This window comes from Anomaloglossus baeobatrachus, chromosome 4, assembly GCF_048569485.1.
Source record: "Anomaloglossus baeobatrachus isolate aAnoBae1 chromosome 4, aAnoBae1.hap1, whole genome shotgun sequence".
NCBI lineage: Eukaryota > Metazoa > Chordata > Amphibia > Anura > Aromobatidae > Anomaloglossus > Anomaloglossus baeobatrachus.
Window position 1 is genome coordinate 652,873,087 of NC_134356.1, and position 10,121 is coordinate 652,883,207.

General features: G+C 50.4%; 1 non-coding gene across 1 annotated transcript; it reads left to right on the plus strand.

Moving 5' to 3' along the window:
• Positions 1–1,253: 1,253 nt before the first annotated feature.
• Positions 1,254–1,326, plus strand: TRNAV-AAC (transfer RNA valine (anticodon AAC)). The gene has a single exon. It is a non-coding gene; the product is annotated as a tRNA-Val (tRNA).
• The last annotated feature ends 8,795 nt before the right edge of the window (positions 1,327–10,121 follow it).

A 10,121-nucleotide genomic window follows, 5' to 3' on the forward strand; every position in this document is an offset into this window, starting at 1 on the left:
GAGGAATAACGCTATTTCTGACCGTGATATAACCTATATTCCTTGCATTCACTATTTCTAATTTGCAATCGACTGGAAGTCGGATGAAGGAGACTAACTGCTGTAATCCACATCTGTGCAAAACACACCTTTTGCGTGGTTCGTGGTATAGCTCCGTATGAGTGTGCGTGTATCCGTGTGGGTGTTCACCGTGTTCTGTCCATGTGCTAGGCATGTGACATTTGGATAGCACACCTGCCCCCAACGCTGATGTCTCTGGAGCTGCTGCTGCTTCCAGGTCCATGGTGTAGTGAATATGCATGAGTATAAACGAGTTGGCCCTGAAGTAAGTGACAGCAGTGCTGAAAACAGCAGCGCTGGAGGCAGGTGAGTATAAAAAATCATGTTCTTTCAAAGACACGTGTTTTCTCCGGTACGTGTCACACTAATGTCACAGGGATCACATCAGTGTGTGGTCCATGTGACTTTAGTGCTGCCGGAGAAAAACGGACATGTCGCCATATGGAGCACACAGACACACATGTGTTCCACATGGACACACGTCTGTGTGAAAACACGGATGTGTGCGCAGATCCATTTATTTTAATAGGTCTACATGTGTCCGTGTCTGCGGTACATGTGAAAATGGACATCACACGTGCTGAAAAAGGACCGTGCAAAGGAGGCCTTACAAAGCACAGAAAGTAGAGATAGATTTCTTCTCTTCGATCATTTTTTAGAACACAAAGATAAGCTGCAGCCACATGGAGGAAAGTATACGGCTGAGCTGAGCTGTCCTGATCTGAATCAAGCTCCGATTGAAGCAAAACATAGTTAGAGAGCTAATGTTTCCACTTACCTCTGCCTGTTTCTTCTCTCTGCTCCTCCACTCCTACTCTCTGCTCTAGACTATAATGAGCTGATACGTGCCAAGATTTTTCTTGTTTGGTTGGATGGCATTTAGTTTGTTTTCCATATTGAATGACAAGTTCAGATGGCATTGGGGAGAGGAAGAAGTGACTCTAAAGACGTGGGGAAGGAAAGATTTCTCTGATAAAATAGAATATAAAGACTCTTATAATCTCCCGGACTGTGGAATAATACAAAGTTTGTTGAGAGTAATGTTCAATTTTAAATAGGGATTCATGCACTCCAAGTTTTGTTCAGTATGAATCAAGCGACTGCTTTAATCCAGTGCCTTCAGGAACATCACACAAGCATCTCAGTTAGACCATTGTCCAAGCTCAAAAGAGCAACAGAAGCTATATGTGGAAGTTTCTGTAGTGTAGTGGTTATCACGTTCGCCTAACACGCGAAAGGTCCCCGGTTCGAGACCGGGCAGAAACATACCATAGTTGTTTTTTATCCTTCTTATTAAGACACATGAGTGCCAGAAACAGCTGAGCTCACACGTCAAAAAAAATTGATGTCTGAGATCAGCTGGCCAGTAAAGAAAAATATTATCAGATAACAGTCAGACATCAAATGTGGAGAGGGAGTTGAGAGGCTCCTCACACACTAGAGCAAAGTCAGCAAGATCGGCTAACAGTCTCCCTACTTTCTCTTGACGGATGAGGTCACGGAAGAGAAGGATCAAGCCCGTTGGATTTCCTATGGCCGATCCTTTTGTTTTTCGCAAGATAAGCCGCTGCCTGAGGAATTGGAAAGCGTCTCTGATAAAGACCACAGGATTTTTTTGGCAGAGTCAAGTTTTCCTGTATAAGTGATGTGTACTGGCCAAATTATTGTTTTGGCAACAGCATTTAATATCCATTTGTGTTTTGGCGGCTTCACAAAATGCACCAGATTAATCATAGTCAAGAGAAGAGAAGTACTCCAAGTCATCCAAATGAATCCTTGAAAACTTCACCTGTATTTGATGTTCAACATAAAAGACTTAAATAATATTCCATTCTGCGCTCTCCCATTTGAAAAGATTTATCAATCTAAATATAACAACATTTTGGCACAATTTGCATTAAAAACTGTCACTAATGACAGAGAGAGAGAGCAAGAGGGACCAAGACTGACAGAGAGAGAATGTTTTAAGACATTTTTATTACTTTCTGCAAAGTCAAAAGTTTACATATATTTCATTAGTATTTGGTGCCATTGCCCTTACACTGTATGACTAGGGTCAAACGTTTTGGATCTCCTGTAGGGTTATGGACACAACGGTCTGTGCAACCTTGCAGGATTAGTGATGAGACATTGGCCTCTGCTGGGCAAAGAAAGAATAGCCAGAGAGCAAGTAGTTGCCTAGGAAACAGCCAGAGGACAGGAAGTTACCTAGGAAGCAAAAACCGGGCAGTTTGTTCCTGGATAGAGGCTTTTCAGTTAAGGACCAGGTCTGCAAAAGGGGTAATGTCTAAATCTCAGTGGACAGAGGGACCTCTTCTGATATCATGCCCATGTGACCATAAGTGCCTCCACCAACATAACTGATACTAAGAAGCAACTTTTTTTTAAAGGGAACCTGACACCAGTTTTTCGGCCTATAAGCTGCAGCCACCACCACTCTTCTTCTCTTCATTCTAACATGCTGTATATAAGAGCCCAGGTCGGGGTATAACATAAAAAAAACTTTATAATACTTACCTAACGGTCACGCGGTGGGCCTTATGGGCATCTCCGTTGTCCGGTCCCGGCGACGCTTCTTTTGGCCATCTTTGTTCGCCTTCTCTAGCCGCGGTGTATGACGGGTCTGACCTCATACACACTCACCGGCATTAAGGTCCTGAGCAGGCGCACTTTGATCTACCCTGAGCAGGGCAGATCAAAGTATTGTAGTGCGCCTGCGCAGGACCGGTGAGTGTGTATGACATAGCCGCGTCATGCACACAGGCTTCAGAAGGAGGACAAAGATGGCCGAAAGGGAAGGCGCCCACACCGGACAACGGAGACGACCATAAGGCCCACCGCGCGACCGATAGGTAAGTATTATAAAGTGTTTTTTATGTTCTACACAGCGGCCTGGGCTCTTATATACAGCATATTAGAAGGCTGTATATAAGAGCCCGGTGGTGGTGGCCGCAGCTTATAGGCCAAAAAAAGTGGTGACAGGTTCCCTTTAAGTCCACGTAGGCATGGAGTTCTTTATATTAGAAGCAGAGGTCTGGGGATAAGACTGTGCATGATTATAGTGGACAAGAGGAAACATCACCATGCCCACCAACCAACACGGCCACGCCGAAGGTCCTTCTAGCCTCTGGGATTTAGTCACAACCCTGCAGGAGGCAGTGAAAGAGGAACAGGATTTAAGTGCCCAGGAAGTGATCGGAAAAGAATTTTTGGTGCAAAATGGAGGAAACGCAGGGATGTGCATGCAGAGGGGAAGAATGAAGTGCCCCCTCCAGGAGAGTCGAGTGATACAGTGACGACTCCGGATGAGAATGAAACAAGTAGTCTGCAAGCCTGAAGCACCCGCACCACCCACCAAGTCCCTGAGTGCAGCCAGCAAGGCCAGAGCCCCTGCATCGCCTGCCAAGACCCCAACCCCATATGCAAAGACCCCAACCCCACCTGCAAAGACCCCGACTCTGCCAGTCAAGACCCTGACTTTGCCTGTCAAGACCCTCAGTCCGGACTACGTGGTCAAGCTGCAGACGTTGCCGGTAAAGATATCCATCCATGGGTGACCTGAATGCACCGGGCTCTTGCTTCCTGCTCGGCAATGTGGTACCTAAAGCGGAGATTGTAATGTTAATGATTTAAGTTAGTTTATTTCATGAGCTAGTGATCGTAATAACCCATAGAGCCGGAGGTTATAGTATCTGAGGACTATGGACAGAGGCCTTGACATATCTATACTTTTCCCCATTGGGATTAATGTGAGCCACAAGTTAGTATGTAGGTGTATTTTTCCCATGAAGTTGATAGTCTGTACTGATTGCTGTGTTGTTAATACCTAGTGCAACCGAAAACTGAAATATTTCCTTTGTGACAATTTTCTCCCAAATTGTCCCAACCACTGTTTGCATAATAATAAATACAGTTGCGTAACCCACTGTGTCTTCCTTCTCTGTGTGCTGCATCCCAGTCTTGCTGTTACACTCCTTCCACAAGCTTCCACAATACTTGGTAGGATTTTTGGCCCATTCCTTCTGACAGAACTGGTGTAACTGAGCCATGTTTGTAGGTCGCCTTCATTATTTACTTACAGCAAATTTATTCAGTTTTATATACTTTCCCCACCTTGCTTGTTTTTTCACTTAATCATCACTTTGATAAATTTGGCATAGAAACACACATTCAGGTTTATCTGTCCATCTAAACAGACCAAGAATCCCAAGATGAGCCAACAAAATGCTTGATTTTATTGATCTTGTTTTTGAAAATTCCTCTACAGAGGTGATGGAGGTCAGAGGGCATAGTGGTGTGCTGAGGAAAGCATAAAAAATGTTGAATAACTGTTTGGGGTTGTGGGATAAAGAAGATACAAGGGTTTGTAAATAGACCTGTTTTAACGGAGGTGAGGGCCAACCTGAATGTGAAAGTTGCTTATTTGAATGTGGTGAAGTCATCTTGCAAGTGCGTTTTCTCCCGACACCACTATGCAACCCTGGATGCTTGCCAAAGCTTTTTAGTGAAGCTGGTGTTCCAGGGCTGTCTATTGATTCCTCTCACTCTGCAATGCATAAGGGATGTGAAAGAGGCAATAGCTGATGCAAGTGTGGCATTGTAGAAAACAGTGGCACTGTCTGTGTCATGGACTGAAGATATGGAGGACAGTGGTGAGTGACAATGTGAGTGGATGGTGGTCAAATAGTGGGAGAGGAGAGGTTGTGAGGTTAGGTGGGGAGTAAAGGCAGATGAGGTCTATTGTATGTCTGTGTAGGTGGCTGTGGAGGACCACTGAGTAACACCAAAGGATGAAGGAAGCAACAAGATTTGGTGGGTGTCAGTGAGGATGTTGAAGTCACTGACAATTATGGCTTGAAAGTCATCAGAGAGAAAGTGTAGGAGCCAGGTGGAGAATTGGTCAATAAAGGCAGTGGCTGGGCCAGCGGGTCAGTATATGACAGCAACTTGGAAAGACAATGGATACGGACAGAGTGCACTTCAAAAGAAGAAAAGGTATAAGTGGGATTGGGTTGAATGTGCAGTTGTTTGAAAGGACAAGACCCATTCTTCCACCATGTCTATTGCCAGGATGAAGAGTATGGGTGAAGTGAAAGATACGGTAACACAGCACAGCAGGGGATGCCATGTCAGAGGGCATCAAACATGCTTCGATGCGGCCCAAAAAGGAAAGGTTGAGAGAGGTTGTGAATGATGTAGAGCTCCAGAGCTTTTATGAGCAGTAGGAGGAAAGTAAGGTTTAGAAGATGAGGTCAGGCGGGGAGGATAGGAGAGAAGGTGAGATAATTATTTGTTTGGAGAGTGCTGGGGTTTGGGGATTAAGGATTAGTGGATTAGTGGAGCAATAGCTGGAAGGACAGATGTAAGGATGGTGAAAGATTGGGGCAGTCAGTAAGGGTACCGTCTCACTATACGACGTACCAGCATTTTCGACCACGATATGACCTGGTCAGGATCGATGGTGCATCGCTTCATGGTCACTGGTGAGCTGTCAATTAGGCGACCAGCCACCAGCGACTCCTGTAATGATGCTGCGCTTGATAACTAGGGTAAATATCGGGTAACTGAGCAGAGCGCTTTGCTTGCTTACCCGATATTTACCCTGGTTACCAGCGTACACCGCTTAGCACTGGCTCCCTGCACACGTAGCCAGGGTACACATTGGGTTACTAAGCAAAGTGCTTTGGCTGTTGGGAAACCCAGGAGGTTCCCTTCACTAACGAATTTGGCAAATTCACGGCGACTCCTAGCCTTGCCGGGGTCCGTAAGCCCCTGCCAGATGGTGCTGGCTTCTCTTCGCATACCGGTCCAGTACCGCCGGGCCACCGCCCGTCCACGGTCCTTACGGTAGACTCCAATCGGCCACTCCTGCAGACGGTCACCACCGTCTGCCAACCTTGCTGATCTGTCCGGGCCAACCCGGACCAACTTCTGTCTGCTCCTTTACTACTTTCCTCCTTCCACTTTCACTTTCCCACCTCCAGGACTGTGTACTCCTCGGTGGGCGGGACCAACCGCCTGGCCCACCCCCTGGTGTGGACATCAGCCCCTGGAGGAAGGCAACAAGGGTTTTGTGTTTGACTTCGGTGTGCCTGCTGGGAGTGTGGGGTGTGTTGGTGTTGTTCTCTGTGGCCCCTGGCTTGTCCAGGGCGCCACACTACAAAAAGTCACTATGCCCAATATGCGAAAATCTTTGGGTGTATAAACTCTGTACATCCTGAATATTTGTTTTTAGGAGGTGTCAGTTTCTTTAAAAGATAAGCCCAGGAACAAAGATTTAAAAAGATATGGTTAAGCTAAGGGTGGTGTCACACACAGCGACGACGACAACGACGTCGCTGCTACGTCACCATTTTCTGTGACGTTGCAGCGACGTCCCGTCGCTGTGTGTGACATCCACCAACGACCTGGCCCCTGCTGTGAGGTCGCCGGTCGTTGCTGAATGTCCAGCTTCATTTTTTGGTCGTTGCTCTCCCGCTGTGACGCACACATCGCTGTGTGTGACAGCGAGAGAGCGACGAAATGAAGCGAGCAGGGAGCAGGAGCCGGCATCTGGCAGCTGCGGTAAGCTGTAACCAGGGTAAACATCGGGTAACCAAGGGAAAACCTTTCCCTGGTTACCCGATATTTACCTTCGTTACCAGCGTCCGCCGCTCTCGCTGCCAGTGCCGGCTCCCTGCTCTTGGCACATGTAGCTGCAGGACAGGGAGCCAGCGCTAAGCAGTATGCGCGGCTCCCTGCTCTCTGCACATGTAGCTGCAGTACACATCGGGAAATTAAACCGATGTTTACTGTAGCTAGGAGTGCAGGGAGCCAGCGCTAAGCAGTGTGTGTGTCGCGGGCGGAGGAGGGGACGCTGCGCTCTCCCACTGCTCGGGTCCGGCCGCTGCTGCTGCGGCGGCTGCCGCTGCTGCTCGGTGGTGGCTCGAGCGGTGGGCCGGATCCCGGGGACTCGAGCGACGCTCCTCGCCCGTGAGTGAAAAGGGGGCGGTGACAGGGAGCAGCTTTGTTGTTAGTTCTCCCCTCCATGGGTAGGGGGTTGGTTGTCCCGGGGCCCGGTGATGGGGAAGGGATCGATGGCAGGCAGGTTACGGGGCCTGGTGAGGTGCAGGGTCGCGGTGGCCGCGCTGTGCCGCACGGTACGGTGGTACTCACTCAGCCAATGATGAGACACAGTTCTCGGTAAAACACACGGCTGGATGGACGGGTCCCACAGATGGCTGCGGTGGTTTCTGCTCCTGGCAGGTTGATGGTGACTGCCTTTCCCTGCACCTATGTACGGTAGATGGTTACGATGGGTTCCCACCGGTAACCCGCTCCCCAACTTGGATATGGGCTGGAGGAGCCCCTTTTTGCCCGCAGGCGCTGGCCCTGGAAAACTGTTGCCTTGGCAGTGGCGGTGTCTCCCTCTCACGGTTGAGCTGTTGCCTTTTGTCGGGACTTGGCTGCTGGGGAACCCAGGAGATTCCCTTCACTGACGGATTCGACAAATTCACGGCGACTCCTAGCCTTGTCAGGGTCCGCAAACCCCTGCCAGATGGTGCTGACTTCTCTTTGTGTACCGGTCCGGTACCGCCGGGCCACCGCCCATCCACAGTCCTTACGGTAGACTCCAATCGGTCACTCCTGCAGACGGTCACCACCGTCTGCCAACCTTGCTGTACCGCCCGGGCCACACACCCGGACGCTGTCAGTTAGTTGCTCCACTACCACTTCACTTCCTTCCTTCACCTCCAAAACTGAACTGTTTACTTTTCCCGCCTCCAGGACTGTGAACTCCTCGGTGGGCGGGGCCAACCGCCTGGCCCACCCCCTGGTGTGGACATCAGCCCCTGGAGGAAGGCAACAAGGGTTTTGTGTCTGACTTCGGTGTGCCTGACCGGGAGTGTGGGGTGTGTAGGTGTTGTGCTCTGTGGCCCCTGGCTTGTCCAGGGCGCCACATTCCCCCTTAGTTAAATGCAGAACATCCGCGGGCTGCCCGTCCATCACCGGTTTTTTTTCACAACTGAAAAATAGAAAGGGTAAAACGGTAACACATTACAAGTAAAATAACATCTTCCCACATCGGGAGGTACTCTTACTTAAACGTTACGGTTACGGCTTCCGCTCTCTCCCACCCAAGCAACCTGGCCCTGATGCTGCCCCTAAGCAACAGGCAGCACCCCTTGACCCCAGTCCAGCACAAGTTGCCCGAGCTGGTTCTGTCCTTTTCAGGGGATCCACGTCCATGGGGAACCCCTGAAACCCCAAGATGATTGCCACCGGTTCCGGTGGTGGCTGGGCCCCAGCCTGCTCCACTGCGGGCCCTTCCTCCAATCTGCCTCTCCGGAGGCGGTCACGGTAAAGCCAACAAACATTTTTATTTACAAGCCACCAAGTTTGTGGTTGCCCTGCGAGTTCTCGGGCCTGTTCATAAGGAGTCCCTTATGCAACTCTTGTAGACAGTCCCCACGGGGACTACGGTGCCGGCAACGACCGGTCTCAATCAAGCAGCAAATCAGGTGACTTTCGCGGTATCATTTACTTATCATTCTTTTTAACTTTAAACACACTGGTGGTCCCAACGGGGACAATGACAACGGTTTTCCGCTGCCCTTACTCCGACTCTTCGGTATCGGCCTCATCCTCCGCCACCAGCATATCGAACATGCAGTGACAGGCCTGCTGTGAAAGGGGTGCCCGGTACCCGTTTCCACCATTGCGAGGAGTGTAATAAACCACCGGTTCTCCCACGTAGCGGTGACGCTCACTTGCCTCCTCACTTTCAGGAGTGGGCTCAGCACCGGAGCTGGAGTCACTGGAGTCAATATCACTCGTCTCTGCATCAGGCGGGTTACCGCCAGCTGCCGCAGCCTCCTGGCTTCCAGTATCCAGCACCTCAGATTCCTCTGCGGTAGTGTGGGGCAGTAGGTCAGGTGGGCTCACGCTGAGGCGTCCCATTAGTAATGGTAAGGGCGATGTGTGGGTCGAGACTGGGCCGGGCCCCTCAGCCGCAGTGGCCGGTCCTGGCAGGACATAGGGACGTGGGTCACCTGTCGGCTCCGTCACATCTGTTCCCATACCGTACATCGGGGCAGTCGCAATCAGCATCTCCACCTCATTGGTCCACTGCTCCATCATGAGGCATATCTGGTTCCGCTGGCGTTGGTGGAACTCAATCACTCGGGCCTTCATCCATGCCAGGGTCCCGGTCTCGGGCTCAACGCCTGTTGCCATCCCGGCCGGGGCCTCCGATGCATCTTCATTAAGGGGCCACGATCTCGGCGGTTCCCCCAGGGGCGATTCAGGACGGCCCCGCGCGTCTGCAGCCAGTCGGTCCGCCGGGGCGGCTTGACAGGGTATCGCTACCGGTTGAACGGGTAGCGGGCCTAGTGGCGGAGTGGCAGTAGCTAACGCGGGTAGCGGGGGAGAAGGCAGGGTGAGCGGGTGCAGGCCGGGCCCCTCAGCCTCGGTGGCCGATCCCTCGGAAATACAGGGGCGTGGGTCTCTTACCCGTTCCTCCAAATCCTCCTCCACCTCACGTCTCCGCATAGCAGCCACCACGTCCGCCATGTCGGTCTCCCACACTTTTTTTTTTTTTCTCTGTTTTGACCGTAGTTATGCTACAAATCTGGTGCCTGACCAACACCATACCATGCACGCCTGACTTTGGCTTGCAATATATTCCTCCTGTTGGTAGCTGTTCAGACTCAGTTACCTCACCCCTTTCCACAGGCAATGCTAATTAAGCACCATTCTTGGATCTGGTCCGCCTTTATCAATGGTTGCTGTTTGACACTGGGAGGATCAGTTCTGATATAGTCCTGGTATGTGTAGGGCTTGCTCCACATGCTGGGACCTGGGCTGGTCTCTATCCACAACAAGTGCCTTTTTTGCAACATAGAAGCGGCTATATACAGGTTACAGGTATGTGTGCTCCATTATGGTTCTGCTTTTAACTTTATCTAGGAGGCCGCATGGCACATGAAATACAGAATGTAGAGTAGGACCCCCCTATTGAGATTTGCCGTGACGTTGGCAGGGGTGGCTCAAAAAATTGATCAATTATTTGCTAAAAATCT